Source organism: Marmota marmota, unplaced genomic scaffold (assembly GCF_001458135.2).
Source record: "Marmota marmota marmota unplaced genomic scaffold, marMar, whole genome shotgun sequence".
NCBI classification, from domain to species: Eukaryota; Metazoa; Chordata; class Mammalia; order Rodentia; family Sciuridae; genus Marmota; species Marmota marmota.
In genome coordinates this window covers 2,328,693-2,348,832 of record NW_026000164.1, presented here as the reverse complement: position 1 = coordinate 2,348,832, position 20,140 = coordinate 2,328,693, and the positions used below count along the sequence as shown (strand labels likewise).

Below are 20,140 nucleotides of genomic sequence, written 5' to 3'. Positions count from 1 at the left end.
GAGATGGAAGGAGATTAGGGGTTGCCAGGGGCCGGGGCTGTAGGGGCCAGGATGGGAGGGAATAAGGGGGGTGATGGCTAAAGGGCACGGGGTTTTTTCTTGGGGTGAAGAAAGTGTGCAAAATGTGAACAACTCCTCAAGAAAACTGAAGATCCAGCATTTTCTGTGCACCGTACACGGGAACCAGAGGCTGCATACTGTGCCGGTGATGGGTGTGTGAAGTGCATCTCAGCACCGCTCCAGTCACGTGTTCTTTAAAAAGGAGTGGAAAAGTGAAAATTTGAGGCATCTGGCCTGGTGCGGACATTTGAAGGGAGGCCAGGTGGAAGCATGCTCAGATGAAAGACACTGCAGCCAGATGATGGGACCTTTGCCCAGGGCCACATGTCATGCAATAGATGAGACATGTCCAAATATGGGCTGAGTGGTAGAGCAAGTGCCTCGCATGCCCAAGGCCCTGGGTTCCAACCCCAGCACCACCAGAGGAGGGGGGGGGGCGGGGCGGGAGAGACAGAGAGAGATCCAAGTGGGAGAATAAATGACATGGAATGCACAGTGTGATGGATTTCCCAGGGTGGAAGGAGCCTGTGCTCCTTCATTTCTTCTTTCCATAAACTCTTCATCCTGCCTGGCTGGGTGCCAAGGACTCTCCAGGTGAGGAAAAAAAGACCAAAGGACCTTGCAGGGGAGAGATGAGTAAACTGAGGACAAAGGCACTTTGTAGGTGTGGGGGTGTGGTGGCCTCAGGACAGGGGTGGCCAGCAGCTTCCTGGCAGGGGACTCCCTGAAGCGGAATGAGTGGGAAGTGACTCAGAGGGAACAGCTTTGCAAAAAGCAGAGCCCCAAGGGCACACAGAGCATTTAGAGAAGGGCAAAGCAGTCCAGGCAGCTGCAGCCCAGGGTGAAAGTTAACCGGGGGCAGGGGGCGGGCAAGGGAGGTGTTGGGCCAGCTGACCTGAACCTTGGAGGCCGCAGAATCTGGGGTTCCACTGTAGCTCACAGTGCCTTTGGGGAAACGGGCGACGGGGTGGCACCTGCCGTTGTGAAGGCTGGGGGGAGCAGCAGGGAGAAAGGGGGCAGCCAGGCAGCTCCTGCTCCTGCCCTTGGCCTCGTCTCAGGGGCTGTCTGGGGCCATGCACTTCAGCTTCTGCTGCTTCCGGGCCTGTGGTGCTCCATGGGGTTGGAGAGTGACTACCTGTCCCACGTCCCCCATGGGGGCCGCCAAGCAGGTCTGCAGGATGATGTGCGTGGAATGTTCTGGTAGCCATGGGATGCGGAGGGACAGCGTCACTGAAGTTCCCTGAAATATGTGTGGATGGAGGGGGGAATGGGCCCTGAACTGATGCCACTCTTCTTACAGCAAGGCTATTTTCACTTCTAAGACAAGCACATGGACAAAGATCAAGAGGTTGATAGCAACATGTTGGGAGCGGCGCTGCCCCGTGCTGAGGGGTGCGGTTGGTGAGACTCCGTGAAGGGTGACTGGCACTATCTACCAAAACAAAAAACATAGGTACACTGACCCAGTGATTTTACTCCTAGAACTTTATTCCACAGATAAATTTACAATATGCACAGAAAGCATGTTCAACAATATTTGTGGCAACAATTTTTTGAGACAAGGTCTACTCTGTTGACCAGGCTGGTCTCAAATACCTGGGGCTCAAGGGTTCCTCTTGAGGAGCTGAGACCAAAAGTGCCTGTCACTGTGCCAGGATTACGGTGCAACATTTTAAAAATAAATAGTGAAGGATGGAGAAGAGCTCCATCAATGGAGGACTGGTGAAGTGATTCACAGACTAGCTACACTACGGAGGAAAGAAAGGGGAGATGTCTGCCACCACCAACCGTTGTCAAAATGGAGTCGCTTTTGTCAAAAGCCCCTGTGAAAGTAAATAGATACAATGAAATAAGCAAAGCTGGAAGGTTCTGAAGGAGAGGACGTGTCCAAGTCTGACAATAAGAACTGTCACAAGCGACTCTGCCGGAAACTAGACTTGCACACAGGCCACCGCCACCTCACACCAAAGCACAGGGCAAGGCCGACCTCCCACTCCATCTCAGCCTGATGTCACCCTTGCTACTGATCCTTGAAGTCAAGGATGATTATTCCAAAATATCTGATGTCCTCCTCATTTAGCCTTAAGACACTTCCGCTTGCCTCAGTCGTTTCAAATACACACACAGGTGACTCTGACGGGCACGTCCCACTGCAAGGCTCTGCGACTCCTAAATAAACTTCTTAACCTTTGGAGACTCTCTGTGTTATGCAGGCTGCCGCGGGTAATGTATTCAGAAGCAAGCTGTGGGACACTGTGATCTGCCACCTCTGTGGGGACAAGTGGGGCGCTCGTCTGAGAAGTAACTTGCTTCTGGCCAGAGGAGAGAACGGGGAGACTGGGCTCTGGAATGGAAGGGTGTCTTCCTTTTTACCATGTCCTTTTTGTCCTTTTTGAATATTTCAACATGCACATGGATCACCCACTTAATTATGCATATATTTAAACCAAAATCCCCAACAGTGCTCTAGGGATTGAAGCTGATTTTCTGAACTTCAGCAATTTAGCAGATCCCTTGCTCTGTGCCCCAGGTGCCTCCTTTGCCTACCTGAGGGCAGGAGGCGGGGCCTGGCCTCTCAGCTCCCCTCTGCTCTAGGATCTGCCTGTGTGGTTGTTGCGCAAGTAGTCTGTGATCCTGGAGAAAGGGACCAGGCCTCTCCTTACCGTGAGTCTTCTTTGAGCAAAGCTACATACTACTCCCCACTTGGAGCTGGAGGAGCTGAAGGGCCAGCAGGGACAAAGCCGGAAGGTTGCAGGACTGGAACTTCCTCCTCTTCCACCCCCCCCTCCCCATCTCCCACTCACCCCTGGCCTGCCGATTTCTTCCTCCCTGGACACAGGGCATCTTGCAAGGGCTGCATCCCCTGCAAGGACTGGGGTGGAGTTTAGTGGTAGAGCATCTGCCTAGCATGGGCAAAGCCCCCGGGGTCAAGCCCAGCACTGCAGAAACAAATAACAAAACAAACACAAACAAAAATCCACCCTGGAAGGCTGCACTATGGGTCACCTCTTCCTTCTCCCCCAGGGCTATGTCTCACATGGATGCAGGACTCAGCTCTGGTGAAGGACATCCTTCCCAGACAGGGCAGGAAGTGGGACCCATCCCCTCTCCTGGAATCCTAGCAGGGCTCTGGTAGGGACAAGCCGGGCCAATGGTCCTCTTGTTCTGCAAGGATTCAGCATGGCCAGGGGGTGCGAGAGCATGTGCTTGGCCTTCCCACTGTCAGTGACAGCTCAACACCCACCCTGGCCCACGGGCTGTCACTTGGCACTTTCTTATTATGGACGTGCTACTTGCACATACCAAAAATGATTAGATAGCCACAGCCTGCCTGGCTCTGATTAGAGGACGGTCCTCACTTCCCCAAGTGCCTTCTAACCCCCCACTGGCTCCAGGCAAGGCGTCTGCCCTGTCCTGCTCCCGTCTCCCCTCTGCTGTGGAAAGCTGGAGACTTCTGGGCCCCGGTCTCCTCCGGCCACAAGCCCCTTGTCTGAATTAGTGGTGACTTAAGGTCCGTGTCCTGCCATCTCAGGAGTCTAATGTGACACTTTTCCTGAGCACACTCACCCTGGTGAGATGGAAGGTTCCCTGGGAAGGCTGGGAGAAAGAAGTGCAGCTTAAATTTTCAGCAGTGCACTGGGGTCCTTCTGCAAAGATGCCCGGCTTCCCTTTCACTAGGGGGTTCTGGGTCTGTGAACTGGCCCAAGTCTAGGAGTTGAGAGGGGGTTGTGACTGTCTTTATGACTCGAGTTGGACTTTCATTCACTGGACCTTGAACTCTGCTGTCATACAGACCAGGTTAGAATTTAGTAGGCACCTGTCTCTCATTTCAGGGATCTTCCCCATTAACTCTCCAGCACTACAGGTCTGAGCTGGTTGCACTGTTCAGATGGTGGGTTTGACTCTGCTGTCCCTTATGGCAACCACACCCACCTGCCACTTGTCCCCTGCCATCTCAGAATTCCAGTTATTCCCATTGAATTTAAGGTTCCCAATTCAGTGGCAGTGGGTTCCACTGTCATTGCTGATCTACACACAAGGGTGACCTCAGAGCTCTTCGGGGGTACTCGGGCTCCCTCTCAAGTTACTCGTTGCTGTCTTAGTGAATGGCGTGTCCTCTGGGCCTTCTCAGGGTGGGCAAACAGGGCTCAGACAGCAAATTTTCCCACCTCCCAAAGCCTTTGGATGCCTTTCACTGAAGCAGGTCTGGGGTTTCAGCTCCACTTAGAGTTAGGCACCAAGTTCCAGGGGACTAGTTAGGTGAACGGCAAGAGCCCTTTCCTGTCCCTGAAGCTCCATGCCCAGGACCCACAACCTATGGTGTGCCATGCTGGGAGCCATTAGCCAAGTAGGTATGACAATTTCCTTGCCAGCGTACCCCATGTTGCTTAGTGGAAGGACTCGTGGAAATAGGACATTTTGCAGTGACATTGCATGTAGGTGACCTTGCTCAAGGACCAGGGTGGATCCGGATTTAGGGTGTTCCCGGTTTAGGATAATCAGGTTTAGGGCGTTCCCGGTTTAGGTTCCAGGTTTAAGGTTTAAGATTATTCCTGCTGGGAATAGGGCGTATCCTGCTGCCTGAGTTCCTCTTGAGTTCTCACGGGATTCAGACAGTATTTTTTTGGGAGACAGAAGCCCAGTGGAGGTGGATTTGGGCAGAGAACGTGGATTTCCCCAGAACGTGATTGTAGACGGCTGGTGTGAGTTCGGGAATAAAGAGTTGCTGTTTGAATCTACAAGCTGTGTGGTGGCTCGTGATTGTGTGCCCAGCCAGACTGCGGCAGTGCCAGTCTGCCCTGAGGTCTGTAGACGGTACACCTGCTCCCCTTCCTCCGGGGAAGTGGTGGCCCTGGACGGTTCCTGAGTCGGGGGAGGTCAGAGCCTGTGGGAATGGAAGCCCATGTGAGTTCCTGGAGGCCAGGGCTCTTGCTCACTGGAGTCTCCAAGAGCCACGGCCTCCCTCCCAGGAGTCTCCTGGGCTTTGTGGGCCCCTCCGCTCTCCTCTCATCTAGGGAAGCTGGGTTCCCTCCCCAGGCTGTGCCCAGTATTCCAGACCCTGCACATTTCCTAACCCAAAGCTATGCACGCCTGGCGCCGGGTGCCTGGCACTGTGTGATAGGCTGTTTCTCATGATTAGGTGCTGAGGGCTGATTTGCACCAGCCCAGAGAGGTAGAAGATCTCCAGGGGAACAGGGTCACCATGGGGGATGCAGGACCAAACAGCACCTGGCCTGGACTTCTACCTTACACACTCAGACTCTGGGGACATTGGGAGCTGCTCGCTGTGTCCCTGGGTCTCATGGAATCACTCAACCTGCACCCCAGATCAATTAGCAGGGCTGCCTGGGGTCAGGAACTTCAGCTCCTGCTGCTTTGGGGCTGGAGGCACCTCAGGTAGAGAGGGAGACACAGGATCCCTATCCCACCTCCACACAGGGCCACTGGGAGGGCCTGTGGGGTGATGTGTGCAGCCGTGGGACAGTTCCCTTCAGCACTCCACACTCCATCCTAGCCCCGAGGAAGGACCATCACTGCCTCACTCGCAACCTCCGTGGGGAGAAGACTGATGTCCCCAGTGGGTATGACAATTAAGCGTGGGAAGCAGTCCAGGCATGAGTGGATGAGCAAAATGGGGTCTGTCCATGCACTGGAGTGTTACTTGGCCTCAGCCACAGTGTGGAGGAGCCTTGCAGGCCTCATGGTGGGTGAGACAAGCCAGGCTCAGAGGAAAAGAATACACGGTTCCACAGCCATCAAAGTCAGAGAAAGCCCGGTGGTGTGTGTCAGGGGCTGGGGGAGGGGTCACGGAGGGGGGTGGGTTCCTGTGTAAGGGGGACAGTTTGGCTTGGGAAAGATGAGCACTGACGACACAACTAAGCAAAAGTACCAAATGCCTCTGCACCGCACGCTTGCAAATGGTTCAAATAGAGACTTTTATGCTGCGTCTGTTTACCACGGTGAAAAGGAAGAAGGCGGACCACTGAGGGTTCCACTGGAGTACAGGGGCTGCCCAGGAAGGTCAGATCCAAGGGCAACTTCCAGCACCGCTGGCCTTGGCTGCTCCATAGCCCCAGCTGAGTTTTCAGACCCACCCACATCCATTTCTATTCTCTCTGCCAGGAGCCCAGAGGGTGTCTCACTACATCTCCCAGCCACTGTGGAAACCCACCCAGCGAAAAGGAGGAGAGCCTGGTGCATCTGCTGTGTGCAGCAGGACAGGTGCCGGGGGGACACGGCCTCACGCCACAGCCAGCTTGGGAAGCACCCACCCCCACTCTCAGACCAGGTGGAGGGGCAAATGAGCCCACAGCCAGGATTTGGACCCAGCAACAATGGGTCCAAATGGGTCCCAGAAGCACCTGCTTCCTTCCCAAAGCAGCCCTTTCCAGGACATTTTTCTAGCTTTCAGACATTTTGAAATGTTCTCTTCTGTTGATGCCTTAGGAAATGCAATCAGAGGCGTTAACAGGTGTGCACCATCAGGGAGCAGGGGCTTGGTCCCCAGGGTATTCCCACTGGATGGCAGAGAGGGAGGCAGCTAATCTCTCTCCCGTGGGGCAGCCCTTCAAATACCTGAAAACTGTCCCTGCCCCTCCCCAGGTCCCTCCAGTCCATGCTGACATTCCCAAGCCTTTCAACTCCTCTTCATATGCCACAATTCTGGTTCTCATGCCATCTTGCTAATTAAGTCCCTGCCCTTGAAAAATATTTACCGTCCTGGAGAAGAATTAAGATTAAAAAACGGAATCAAACCCAAACAAACAAACAAAAAATAAGACTCTGATTTGCTATAAAATTCTGTGGTCCAGATTAGAAAGATGATAGCGAAGGCTTGGAGTGTGGGGAAGACCTCACGCCCCAGCCGTTCCAAGGATGCTTGCGGCAGGTTTGCCATCCACCTGGGCTTCCTGCTTCGGGGGCTGGTTCCAGAGGCCCTGAGCTGTTAGCCGGAGTCCCTCTGTGGCCTGGCAGCTGGGTGGAGAAGGCCCGCCCCTGCTTTGATTTTCCTTGATCTTTCTATCCTAGGGATGAAGGTGATCTATTTATAGTGTGAGGCTGGTGTAAGGGGTTGCTATAGCAACAGAGGGTGGCTGCAAACCCAGAAGCTGCTGTAGCTCCCAGCCCTACAGAAACTCCGATGCGGAGCCCCAGGAAGAACGTAGCCTTGGAGAGCCACGCGGTCCCCCCACTGGGATCCCCGCCTGCTGTCTTCGTCAGGTGCTGTGGACGGGCTAAACTTGAGTCTTGCTCGTGAGGGAGTGGATCAGGGCTTGGGATGCTGGGCACTCGCAGACCGAAGAACCAGGGGACCCCTCAGGATGGATGCCAAATCTCAGTCCCCAGGTGAGGAAAGACCCCTGCGTCTGTGCAGAGCTGGGTGACAGGCAGAAGGGGCTGATCTGCCGAGTGAAGCACAGGCAGGAAGCACAGGGAGTACAGACACAGACCCTGCCCGAGGACCAACCAGGGAGGCAGGACGCACGGCAGGTTCCGCATCCGCTGCTAAGGCTGCTCACAGGCATGCCTATGCCAGCACCCAGTTCCAGTCCAACAGAAAGGCCCATGAGGGGACCCAGATGACCCCAGGGGCATCCTGTCAGTGCCCCACCTGCAAACCCCAGTGTCTACGGCAGTCTGACAGGTGTACAGGTTTGGTCTGTGCAGGTGGTGGGGCGTCCTACAGCAACAGGGTGAACTTCAACTCCACGCATCCACGTGGCCACACTGCACAACACTCAAGTGAAGACAGATAGAGAGAAGTCGTATGAAGTTCAAAACCAGCCAGCGCTCATCTCGGGGGCAGTGACAAGAAGGGTGGCTTCCAGGAAGCATCTCTACTGCAGGTGGGCTGTATCTGTATGCTGGATTGGTGCAAAGTCACCACCAGTGAAAAGTATGATCCTGTGAGCTTACCCTTTAGTCAACTCTGCCTTATAAAATATTTAAAGTTCTTAACTAAGTATCACCAGCAAGAATGAGGGGGGATGGTACTGAAAGGTGTGGGGTTTGGGGGACAGGACCAGGCCCCACATGGCTGCTATGGGATCAGAGGTAGAACCGCCCAGCCCTGGTCATCAGGATGGGGAGGACTCCAAGCCTCCACCCACCCGGGGAGGGGACGCTGAGGTGGCTGTGAAAGGTGAGGCTATCCCTGTCCAGGACTGGCACATGTGGGGATGCCTGGCCCACAGAAACCATGCTGAGGCATAGCAGTCTGCTCCTCTTCTGTAGCATCCAGTGGACGCCCCTCCTTAGACTCACTGGCCACAGCCGTCCAGAGGTCCACACTAGGTTGCAGTCACTCCCGTGGCCCCTTTCCTTCAACCTTGGCGACTCTAGGGCCCAAGCTGGGGCTCACCAGGCTAAGCCCCCAGGACACAGTGGGTGCTGTCCGTGTGACTGTGTGGGAGTGGGAGGTGACAGTGGCTCCCTTGCCAAGGGTCATCAAAGGGTGTCCCAATGGAAGAGATGTCTGCTGGGGCTTGAACCCAGGACCGCCTGGAGATGGGCCCACCCTCAGCTTTTCTTCCAGGGCTGCCCCATGTGACTGCTATCTTTCTGGGTTCCCTGGGTCTCAGTTTCCCCATCTGTGAAAGGATCACACCCTCCACCATCCTCTTGACCTGCCTTGACAGACATCATTTAAGCCCCATCACGTGACATTTTCATCCACGGTGACAACCCAATCCAAGCCAGCACTCAAGGTTCAGCCACATCCTGGCCCCAGCCTCCTCCCCCCCCACTGGCCTCCCTCTGTTCCCAGGTGATTCCCTCGAGCTCCTTGGTCCTCTGGGCCCAGCTGCTGGGTGGCCTCTGGCCTCTCACAGCTGTCTTCACAGGGGACACATGCTCAGAGTCACACCAGCTCAGGAAGACCAGATGGCTGCAACCCCACTCTCAGGATCGGAGGTGGAGGAGGAGTCCTGGGAGAAACCTGCTCCCGAGGTGAAGCCCGGCGGCCGAGGCCCCCCAGGACCCGAGGTCCCCCAGGACCCGAGGTCCCCCAGGACCCGCAGGCCAGGCTCCTCCTGCAGAGCCACGTCCACAGTGTCCCTCCCCTGCCCGATGGCAGTTTCTTAGGGCTCACACTTTCTACCTTACGTTCAAGGTTTTCCAAAGCCTGGCTCTGCCTTCTTTTTCTGGGCTTTTCTGTGACTGACCCCCAGCTGTCCACCCATCCAGCCTCACCCGCAGGGTCCAGTGCTGATGCCTCTCCAGCCCCACCCACGACCCAGAGCACTGCCATGAGCCCTGTGGCTTGGGGCTTTCTCCGTAATTGGCAATCCCTGGCTCCACGACCAGGTCCAGCAGCTCCGAGCCACGGGCCATCTGTCCTTAGGGGCAGGACACACACAAAGGCACGTTCACCAGGCAGAAGAGCCAGCGACGCCTGGCCGAGCAGAGACGCGCAGTCACACCTCAGTCCCAGCTGCCCAGGAGCCCAGGCCACCCGGCCGCCTCGAGCTCCTCCCAGGAGGCCAGGCCTCAAGCTCCAACCCTGGACTGAGGGTTTCTGCAGCCTGAAGCTGAGTGCCCTCTGGGTGCCCAGACCTCCTCGAGCCACGCCACAGGTTCACGTCCACGGAAGGGGCCGCAGAGATTCCAAGCCCATCGGCTATCTCTGTATTGAGGCGTCTCTCAGCTTGTCTGCATTTTTTAGTTTAAACATAGAATTACCAGAACTTTCTGAAAGCAATTCATTTGAATACACAAACACAGCCCGAGGAAACACGGAGCTGGACAAAGGCCCTGGGATGGCCTTGGAGACCTGGTCCTCATCCCAGACCGGGTGGCTCTCACCTTGTGCTTCAGCATCCTCAGTCTAAAGGAGCCACGCCCACACATGGGGAGAAACTCCACACCCCTGCCCCGGTGACACACATCCTCGGTGACACACATCCTCGGTCATTAAGTAATTATATGTAGCTAGAGGGGGTAAAGTTCCGAGTCAGGCTGTGTTAGTTAGGATAAAGTTCAAACAGAAAAATCCAAACTGAGAGTTGCTTAAGGAGGAAGGAGGTTCATTCCTGTTTCACATGGGGGATGCCTGACAGGCAGGCACCTGGGTCTACTACGTACTGCCCAGTGCTGATCCAGGCTCCTGACTTTATTCTCCTTTAATCTCAGGACTCACCATAGGGTTCAGAATGGCTGAGAGCGCTCCAGCCATCACATCTACATTCAAGACACGGGGAAGAATAAAGAGACAAATGGGGACTCACCTCTTCCCTCTTTGAACAGATTTCTTATAAGTCTTAACAACATTTCCATTTATAGCTCACTGAACAGCTTAGTCACACAGCCCACTGAGCTGCAGGTATTGCTATAAAATAAGAACTGGGGCCCTGTTACTGAGGAAGACAAGAATACAGGTAATAACCAGGGCTCTGAGACGGCGTCCCACACTCAGGAGTAAATGAGACGCCTGGACGAGGCGACCAATGCTTGTCTTGAGTTATGGTCTTACTGTAAAACTGAGCCGGCCACTGCTCAGGAGGAGGCCCCAGGAAGGGTGTCCCCAGCACACATAGCCCCTTCCTTTAGCTGACCTAAGTCAAGCATGGAGCTGTCAGGGACCCCTCAGCCAGGAGACCCTGAAAGGTCACTCTTCAGAGCCTCCTGGGCTCCGGGGTGCTGATGGGCAATGGAAGCTGATGTCAACCCCAGTCTTAGAACCTCCAGAAGGGTGGCTTCGAGGATCCTGTTGTCACGCTTAGGAGAAAACCCCCTCGTGTCGGCAGGGGTGAGCCGGCCCTAGTGAGGCCGACTCTACAAAGCCACAAAGTGAGGACCCTCCTTGGGGGAGGCCCAAACTCTCTGGCACAGGAAAAGTTAGGAGCCAGGTGAAGGCAGTGCCATGTGTCCCTTAACATTGCAGAGGGACATGGTGCTGAGTGGTGCAAATGAGGGGGGCCTGTGTCCCTGCTGTGCAAACCCCCACCGCGCCTCCAAGTTGCTCCAGCCAAGGCTGCCCGCCCGCCAGGAGCACCTCTGGAACGGCTCTCCAGGCCTCCTGCGTCCTCCTCAATGCCTGGCGGGCTCGCTCCAGGGCGGCCTTGCCCACAGTGGCCACTTCCACTCTCCATGTCCAAACCAGACCCTGGACACGATCTCATTCTGGCCTCCTGCTTTGACTCATATTTGCATTGTGCGTCTAATGATATGTTTATGCAGGTGGGTCCATGTCGTCATGGTGCCCAACCGTCTCCTGGAGCGCGAGCCATGCCCCGTGGAAGGATGTGCTCTACAGGTTTGTTCAGCAGTAACAGAGGAATCATGGGACAGAGCGGGAAGCAAGGACAGGAAGAAGCGGAACGTTCCAGCTCGAGGTCGGGGCGGGGGAGACCCAGCGCTGAGATCCCAGGTGGGGTGAGCGGCAGCCAAGCAGAGCCAGGCTTACACAGAGGTCCCTCCTGTCGAGGTTCTTCGCCCCTCCAGGGTACAGGCGATGATCCCTGGGCTCTGCAGGGAGGCCATGAGGTGTCCACGACACTGTTCTCCTAGCGATGCTGTCCCCACTGTATCACTGACCCACCCCCAGCCGCTCTCTAGGAGCTGTGGCCTGCGGCAGTGGAGTGCACTGGGGCGCTACCCGGGGACGGGAGGACAGCGGCCCTGGACCTCTGACTGCCGACAGCCACACTGCCGTGCTGGGGCCCGCAGTGGGTGGAGGAGGACGTGAGGCCAACCCTGCCAGGAACAGACGGCCTTTCACCTTGGTCCTCAGGCCAGGACAGATGGTGACCTTTAGAGAAAGGGAATGGATCTCATCTTGGCAGAGAAACACTTCCCAGAGGGAAGTCAGTCACGGAGAAGCCAGAGAGGCATGAGGCCCAGGAGAGTCCAGGACATGAGAGCTCGGGGCCACCAGCCTTTCCTGTGGGCCTCCTTGCCGGGAGGCTTGTCCTCCTGGGGAAGGCCGACTCCCTGCCCAGCAGAGGGGAAGACACCTGGAGATTCCAGGTAGGGAGACCTATGGGGGCAGCGCCTGGCACTCAGGGTGTTTCCTTTAATTTCTGTGGTTCCTGTTCTGGCATCTGGCCTGACGCTGCCGGGGAAGGCTGCCGCTCCCTCCCAGGTCAGCCACGGTTCTTTTTGTTTTGGGGTACTGGGGACTGAACCCAGGGGTGCTTTACTACTGAACTGCATTCTCAGTCCTTTAATTCTTTTTTTTTTTTTTTTTAAATTTTGAGACAGGCTCTCACTAAGTTGCTTAGGGTCTTGCTAAGTTGATGAGCAAGCCTCAAATTCTGACACTCCTGTCTCAGCCTCCAGAGTTGTGGGGATCACAGGCCTGTGCCACTGCCCTGGCCAGGGCTAGCAGGTCCTTGGGCACAGCAGAGGGCCCACCTGGAGCCACCTGTCACATGCAAACTGACCAACCTGGCGCCCCTGCTCTGCACCACATTCTATCCAGCCCTGGACTCCAGGCGGCCACATCCCCAGTGCTAGTCCCCCAAAGGCAGGGACCAGACACTAGACAGCCCCACGCCCAGAGCCCCGAGATGTCACACGTGCCAGTCGTCGCCTGCCTCACCCGTCTTCCCCATGGAAACCACAGGAAAGGCTCCGCCCACCCTCTCCCTTGCACCTTCTGTCTCCTGACAGGCCCTGGAGCTTCCCTGTGTGGCCTCCACCCCTCCATGGCATAGATAATACACCTCCTCTTGGGGACAGTGAGTGACGAACTCTCAGTGGCATCCGTCTCCTGACTGCTGGCCTCACCCCACCCGAGTCGTGAGTCTACACTGCAGTAACGTCTCCTGTGGTCTGATGCCGGCCGGGCAGTCCCCTTTGGCTCTGCCCTGTCTTGGCGCACACCGCAATGTTCCCCTAACTATTCACTCAGCAAGTGGCCCACAGACATGCTCCAAGGGAAGCAGACGCTGAACTCGGAATGTTCTGGGAATTCTGGGAATGTCTCAGGAACCCTTGCCATCTGCTGCCACGGAAGCCCTTCTGCAGGTGTCTCTTTCCTGGTCCTGCGTACAGGGCCCCTGGGAGGACAACCAACTAGGGTCCCTCGCAGTCCAGACTCAGGAGTCCACAGCCAGCGGGGTGGGACTCTGCTTGTCTCCCAGCAAACCTGAAAGTTTCTGGAAAGAAGGAACTGGAGATTGCTTGGATCGTAGACAGGAGGGCTCTGCAGAAGTCCAGTTATGTGGAGAGCCTTGGTAGTTTTGTCACTCGTTTGTTGTTCATCTAGGAAGTCATTAGTCTCAGCTGATTAGTGTTATCTCTGCCAGACCAAAGTGGGGCCCAGCCAGGCGTCTCAGTCATCTGACTCACCACATTGCCCTACGGGATCCACCTGGAACCCTTGAGCCACTTCCTGCTGCAGCCCCAGGGTCCACTCCAATGCACAACCAGTGGTCACCTGTCCACCCTACCTGTCCTGTGGGGCACACTCACACGGGTTCCCTCAGGCCCAGCAGAGCACCTGGCTAAGGGCTGGGGAAGAGGAGACGCTCCCTCCCAGGCTGCACCCTGGGCTACCACTCCCATCACGAGATACGAGCAAGGAGGGGCAGCGGCACCCAGGCTGAGGCGTGGGGCCAAGAATACACCATGGCACAAGAATCATGCTGGCCCCAGGGAACACTCACTGTTGATTTGTTCTTGAGAGTATCTAGACTTTGCATATTTTTTGTTCTCAATCATTAGAAGACAGATTATTACCGCAGGATAGAATCCATCTTGCTCTAAATGTGCCAAGCTGTTGGTGCACGGAGGAGCTGGGAGCTCGGGAGATCATCTTGATACCAAGCCTCCCTGGGCCCACAGGCCTCCCCTGAGCCAGGTCTCGCCTTGGAGGGCATGGGCCACAGGAGCAGGGGCTGCCTGATGCCCGGCAGATGTCCAGCCCCAGCCTGGGGCACCAAGCCATGGGACACTTCTCCATTATTATCCAGAGTCACTGTTACTTAAATTCGTCTCCTTTCCAGAAGCTTCTTTCTGCCTAGCTCCTCTGTTCATTCCACCAGGCTCTGCAGTTCTGTCCTAGTATTTCCGACACCCTCAGACCTCTGCGCTGGCAGCACTGTTTGTCCAGCGTTGAGATTCTCCACTCAGAACTCGGCCTTCCGGGAAAGTGGCTCCCGGAAGGCACTCTGCCCTCAGGAAGCCCGAGCACCCCCTGCCTGACCCTTGTCACACAGCCTGCTCCTGGCTGCCAATCTGTCCCCAGTTCATGGTGCCATGGGCAGGACAGTGACTTTGGGAACTGGGGTGGGACAGAGCGGGGGGGAGGACCAGCTGACCCTTGGCTCCTCCAGCCCTGCCTCACCCTCAAGGCCACTTTGTTCTAAGCCAAGCAGGCCACAGAGTCACCCCAGGAAACACTCTGAGTGACTCTGCTGTAGGCCACCCTGTTAGGTGATGGCCACCTGACTCACCCAGTGTCTCTGAGGACAGTCCTGGGGAGAAGTGAATTGGAAGGGCCGGGCCAGTCCCGACACCTGTGGCTGGCAGGGCCTTGTCCATGCAGAGTGGTGCAGGGCTGATGTATAATGAACTTCCAGCCCGGCTCCCAGCAGGGTGGACGGGAGGAGGCGGGATGCCCTTAAATTTACTGACACTCACCCCTTGTCACAGACAGCTGTCCATTGCCCAGCCATGACCACCAGCCCCTGAAGACCCAGCCTTACATTAGGATACCGCCTCACTACAGGTCCTTTGTGTGAACACAAATTTAGCAGGAAGAATGGTTGTCGGGTCTGGGTGCTTGAGGTGGAGCCCTGCCTCCTGCCTGTGGGGAAGCCGCAGGGCAAGTGGGGCCACATGGGCGGGGGGCTTAGGCCCAGCTCTGTCCTCTCTCCATGGGGGCCTTGGTCAAAGACCCTTCTCCAGCCCCCCAGGGACTTCACCTCATGCAGTACAAGCCAGAGTCCTCCAAAGTGGCCACTCCCCGGCCCTCCCACCTCATGCTCCACGGAGTGCTCAGCTGTCTCCTGCTGTCCAGTCACACAGCCTTTCCCCAACACCGGAGAGTCCTCTCTCCCCAGGGCCCGGGTCTCTCTGCCTGTCAAAGGCCCTGACCATGAGCATCCACGTGTCCTGCTCCTGTGCCTTCCCTGCCCAGCAAGCACACTCTATCCCTCGTCCTGCCTCCTTGGTGTCACTGCCATTGGACCTCACAAGGAAACCAGTCTGCCTGTCAGAACTAGCTGGACACAAGGACAAACGCTGCATGGTCCCACTCCTGAGGTCCCCAGCGTCCACAGAGACAGGGAGTAGAATGGGGTTGCCGGGCGGGGGAGGTTTCCTTTCCTGGGTGCAGAGTCCAACTGTGGAGGATGGACAAGCCCTGGAGACAGAGGTGGCCGTGGCTGTGCCCAGTATGAGTACTGGATGCTGCCGAGCTGTGAGTCCAGCATGGTGAGGACGGCAGGCATGCTGTTGTCTATACATCCCCAGAACAAAACAGCAGCCCTGCCCCACTCAGGATCCTCCGTGGCTAGCTGCTGCACCCAGAGCTGGAAGTGTGGCTGGGACAGAGTGGACGCTGGTGGGACTGGCATGATACTGGCCACGGTTGTGCCTGAAGTTGGGTGCCCTTGAACTGTTCTCCCCATTTCTATGTTTGAAAACACTATTACAGAGAATTCAAAAATGAGATATTTCGAGGTAGATCCAAGGTAGAACACTGATGCGCTTCAAGAGGTCCTCACAAGGACATGCCACACAGGGCTCAGAGAGGGGAGAGGCTGGTTGTAAAAGCCAAGGGCCCTTGGTCGGGGTCAGGGTCTGCAGCCTCACTCAGAACCTCAAAGAACAAGGGGGCAATGCCCATTCATTTTTTTTTTCCTTTTTGTGGTGCTGGGGATTGAACCCATGACCTTGTGCATGCAAGGCAAGCACTCTACCAATGGAGCCATAGGCCCAGCCCTGAAACAATGCCCATTCTTGATGCTGCCTTTGCGTTCTGCCTCTGGTGCCCACCCTCAGAGAGCCCTCAGAAGGCCACAGGAGTTTCTATTTTTAACCGCAGTGAGAGAAACGCTGCTGTGGTCAGTTGTCTTCATCGGATCAGCATAATCTGGCCCCAATCTTCCACCTTGTGATTTCTGTTATCATTGCCACAGACTCTGGTCAGCACAGTCCAAATCTCTCTACCAAGGAGGCGACAGACAGGCCGAACTGGAAGCTGTCCCTCGTCAGAGATGGAGGCAGAGCGTCTCCTCTGGCTGCAGCCACCCCTGCCCAGCCTCGCAGCAGGACTGGGCTCCAGGCAGCTGGGAGGAGAAAGGAGCGCCAGTGTGGGGTGCAGGTGAGTGTGCGTGAGGATGCACGTGTGGGTGTGCTCTGCGAGTGTGGGCGTGTGTGCAGGTACCACATATGTGCAGCAAAGATGCGCCCCTCGACTGGAGCAATGACGGGAAAGCCACCAGATGACACAAAGTGCTCTGGACCCCAAGGGAGTGGCTCCACCCTGCAGGGACTAGAGAGACAGCAGTCCCTGAAGATGGCAGAGCTGTAGGGGGGTGTAGGGGGTCTGCACACACTTCCTAAGTGGGTCTCGTTCTGGGGAATTGGAAGATGCGTAGAAGACAGGCACTTTCACCGCCCCTCACGGCAGCTTTCTCGAGGTCCGAGAAGAGGCCTCATCCCCAATTCTCCTCCATGGCAATAACTGGCAGGAGAGGGAGCTGCTGGAAGGGGACTTAAAACCCAAACCCTGAAGCAGTGCTTGCTGGAGACTCGGGGACAGCCCTGGTGTGGAGTGTTCTCAAGTCACTGCAAGGCGACCATTTCTTATGGAGAACTCGGGATGCTGGGGACCAGGATTCCAGCTCCAGAGGAACATTTCTGGCAGACAAGGTCCCTGGCCTTGGAAGCAGAAAGTCACAGTCAAGGGAACCTGGATGGCTGCACGGAAGGACCCCTCACCTGGGCCTCAGGCGTGGCAGAGCTGGGAGGGAAGCTTGGTTGGCACCCCAGGCTGCTTTCCTCACACCTCAAACCTACACCCAGAGCTGCAGAGCAGCTGGCACATCTGCTGCCCACCTCTCGGCTGCTCTCACTGTGACTCCAACAAGCAAAGGACAGACTTAGGACGAACCGACATGCCCGGCTCCCGCCCCTGCGTGGCCCTGCCCGAGCAGGGACACTGATTTCCCACTTGCTCCTTAAATCCCAGAGAAGGCTCCAGGGGCCAGGATTCCCCGACCCTGTGGTCAGAGCCGCATTTGCATGTAAGCACTTTTGAAACTCAGGAAGATGCAAATATGATTTTTGACCTCAGACGCGCAGGAGACAGGATGACAGCCAGGTCTTAAACACCAGGGAGAAACCACTGTCGGGCACAAGAGGCTTCTAATAAGGGGCCCGTCTGCCTGTCTCCACTAACAAGCCAGATTTTTAGTTCAACAGTAGGTTCAGACTTGATTCTATCGCGAATGAGTGTTTGTTTAGTTCTTTATTCTCTAAAACCAGAGTCTTCCTGTTAGACCAATCACTCAGTTCCCCGTCCAGGAAGGCTGCAGCCCGTCTCCCTTTGGGGCCAGCAGGCCTAACCCTCTAGACTCACCCTTGTGCTCACTCAGAGAGATGCTATTCTTTTATAGGTTTTCTCCTTCTCGAGACTGGAAACGCTCTGAATTCAACAACTGCGGTCTTCCCCGCTGGCTTTTCCCAGATCACGCCCCAGGCTGCCTGAGGAGCACTGCTGATTCGGGTGTGGCAAGGCCGGTGGGCAGATTTTATATCACCTTTTCTCCTTTCTTACTATCCTTGTTTTCGCTTCCTGCTCAGATGTTTTGCCAAAGTCATCTTTGCACTGGACACGTGACAAGTTTGGGGCTGCTTGCTACGTCACATTCCACACAGGGACTCAGTGGGGCATCCCCTCACCGTTCCCCACCTTTCCTCACCCATGGGGCTGTGTCTGGCCCGCTCTGCTGTGACCGAGCCTAACCCCCGGCCAGAGCAGGGACCCTGCTTCTCCACCTCACGGTGGGGCCGCTCAGGTGCACCTCTCTGAATCGACACCTGCAGTGGGCTACCTCTGATCCTTCAAAAATGACATGTACCATCTAAGGTTGAGTGGGCCCCCGTGAAACCAAGAGAGCTTTGGAGTCCACCTGCCTGGCTCATGGCTTGAGGACCCGACCACCCCCTCCACTTCTGCTGCCCGGAAATACTGAATCCTGGAGCCTTCCCCATCCACCCCAGCCACGCTGGTCCTCAGCCCCAGAACCTGCTGAGGCAAGGCCCCAAAGCCAGAAGAACACAAAGCAATATTCTCCCCCCGGGCCACAGATTAGGCAGGCATTTTCTGTCCCACCCTAATCCTCAATCCACCAGATCACTCAGCCACAGGACCAGGGGGTGGGTGGGACCCCTTGTTCCTGACCTCCAAGGACAGTTTTCCCAAAGCCGAACATTTCATTTTCAATGGTTTAAACTAACAGTTCCCATCCACCCTCACGCTTTCCCAAGCAACCATTTCCCTCTCAATGAGTGACAATCCAGTTACTCCCTCAACCTCATTCGCCCAGGTGGAGCCGGAGGAAGGGAACAACCTTAGAAAGAGTGGCGCTAGGCTGCCCAGTGCAGGATCCTCGGTAAGGAGTCGCATCTCACCCCAGCTACTGCCCCACGGTTACTCCAGGAGCAAGGGGGAGCAGCTGGCCACGGCCAGTGCCCTGGATGTGCACACAGGCCACACACTCCCCAGGGCTCCCCCCCCTCCCCCCGCAGAGACCATCAGAGAAGCAGGGAAAGGACAGGGTCCTACCGAAAAGGCCATGGGGCTCTGACTGGCGCCTCTGGGTGCTTCGGTTTTGGTCCTTCGGTTTCTTGTTGCCCCTGAGACTTCCAAAGCGCTTCATGGGGAGCTGTGGCCACAGGCACGGCAACAGGTGAACATACCAGGGTCTTCAGAACCTGTGGCAGCCCAGGTGGCAGGTCACCCGGAGGGGCACAGCATCAGTCAGCAGGTGGAGGACGCCGGCAGCCACTGCTCACTGCTGCTGCGCAAGGCAGCCCGTGCCCAGCCACAGCTGTGGGTCATGCGTCCTCACAGGGGGCCTCCAGATAACGTGGGAGGGGACCCACTCTCAGGGCCAGCCGCTCTGCTGCTCACAGGGTGATCCCGCTGCGGTTCTTGCCCACGTCCCTGAGGCTCTGAGCTCAGCAGTCCTGTCGGGGCTGCACCCCGACTGCAGCAGCTGGGTGTCAGTCTTGCTGTCTGACCTTAAGTAGGCAAGAAGCCGCCGGAGGCACAAACAGTACTTCACAGGGGATTTGTTTGTGTAGTTAAGGTCAGAAGCTCACTGACACGCGCCAGGGTTTTTTTTTTTCCTCCTTAAACTTAAAAAAGGAGGGGAGACTAAGTAGGCAGAGGAAGCACAAGCCTGCTAGTCATGTGCAGATCTGCATGATGTCTCTTTAAAAAGACTGTAAAAGGAAACTACCCTGTGCAGACAATTCTTGGCACCAATTGGCTGGAGCACATTCCCATTATGACATGACATCACACAACTATTTTGATGCATGTGCTCTGGGGCTCCGCAGGTCAGAGGCTCCGGCTGCAACTTGTGGAGAAGCCACAAGTGCCCGGGCTGGAATTGCTGAGTCCACTTGGGCTCAGTAGGGAAAGAAACAAGATCAGCTTCCAGGAGGGGACAGGGCTACCCTGGAATTTGGCGGAAGGCGTTCAGCGAAGGCGGTCAGCGAACGCGTAACCTGAGCTCTGAACTTGCTGAGAATTGCGCAATGACAGAGCTTGGGGACATTTTAGAGGGAATCAGCTCTAACCCCTCCAGTCACAAAGGGGGAACACTGAGGACCAGCATAGGACTTTGACTTTTCTAGGGTTCTGCTGCCTGGCAGAAGTAGATCTGGAGATCTAATCTGTTTGGCTCCTAGGTCAAACCTCTGACCTAATCAAACAAAGCAAAAAAAAAAAAAATTGTATGTTTTTAACTGAAAAAAAAAAGTATGAAATTATGAAAGAGGGAAAAAATGTCAGTTTTTTCCATATATCTTCACTAGGCTATAGAGAAAATCACCTGCTCTGCTACCAGTCAGGCTTGTGATCTCGAGAAAGTCACTTTCCATCTCTGAGCCTTGG

General features: G+C 55.9%; 1 protein-coding gene across 1 annotated transcript in view; it reads right to left on the bottom strand.

The window, feature by feature from the left end:
• The window catches only part of Prkag2 (protein kinase AMP-activated non-catalytic subunit gamma 2), a 261,597-nt gene that overhangs the window by 129,919 nt on the left and 111,538 nt on the right, over positions 1-20,140 (bottom strand). The window lies entirely within an intron of this gene.